Genomic DNA, 1,240 nt, shown 5'->3' with positions numbered 1-1,240 from the left:
ATCGACCTCAAGCCTCATTCGCATACCTTCAATTCGTTGATCGTATCCAGCAACTCGGTCAGCACTTCCGTGGCTGCATCAAGTGGGTATGGAATGTTCTCGACCAACATCGAGCGGCGGCATCTGAACACAATATCTGCATTGGCCTGCTCCTACTGTGACAAGGTCACAATAACATTTGATAGCGCAAAGACAAAGGAGGCACTATAAATACGCACCGGATTGGCAGTCAAATACGCGTTTCCGGTCTCTTTGATTCGCGACCTTAACATCTGCTGGAAATTCTAGCGGGGTTCTATTGCATACTCGTGTCAGTAATTCTTAAAGAAGACCTTGAAATTCACGAATGGTCTTGTTTACGTATTTCTTCTGCCCTGCGATAAATCGGATCTAGTGCGTTCCATGATCGTCGGAAATTGGTAAGCTCGCCTGCCGGCCCGCAGTGGCCGGGGAACCCGGCATAGATCTTTTATATTCTTTCGCTGGCTTATTTTGATGATTAGGTGTTATGTACTTCTTTATAGTGAGTATTCTGCAAGAAATATACACAATAATACTGTAATTACCTTAAAGACCAGTGATATTATCGGCCAACTCAGAATTCCTGCAACCGATCAGAATGCTCCATTATCAGAGGATTTGTCTTACATCTACTGAGTCTAGCTAATATTTATTGGCTGATAAGTAACGCTAAGAGCATCTCCAACGGAGGCCCCAAAATGAGGTTGAGACCTCAAACAAGAATAAATTACTAGTCACTTCCGTATTTTATTTGGGGTCTAGTTGGTTTGGGCATCAAATTCTGCATATTTGAGGTCGGGATTTGATGTCTTTACCTTAAACTCTCTGGATTTTATATCCAGAGTCCTATGCGGGATCCGAGCAACGTACCAATGCGCCCATAATTAAATCCCCTTTGAATCGGATCAGGTACAAGTTGAATTTACATTTAAAAAAACTCTTTGCTTATATATCCTGTAAATATTTATAAATTTTATGCGTGTTGACCCATCCAGGTCTAGGGTTCGTTCAAGCAACACTTACAACAGATAGTACTGTAGATATTAAATTATAATCTGCTATCGGGCTCATTCGAGCAACATGCAATAAAAGTTACATTGTGGAAAAACGAGTGAAATCTTGTCGAGAATTTGAAGCTCTTCCAGCGAAATTTCAATCTTTTTTCGAGTTTTATCGTGAAAAGATCGCCAAATTCTCTCTGCGGCGATAAATGTCTTCA

This window comes from Phytophthora parasitica (assembly GCF_000247585.1).
Source record: "Phytophthora parasitica INRA-310 unplaced genomic scaffold supercont2.10, whole genome shotgun sequence".
NCBI classification, from domain to species: domain Eukaryota; phylum Oomycota; class Peronosporomycetes; order Peronosporales; family Peronosporaceae; genus Phytophthora; species Phytophthora nicotianae.
The sequence above is the reverse complement of the archived record's forward strand: the minus strand, read 5'-3'. Positions refer to the sequence as shown.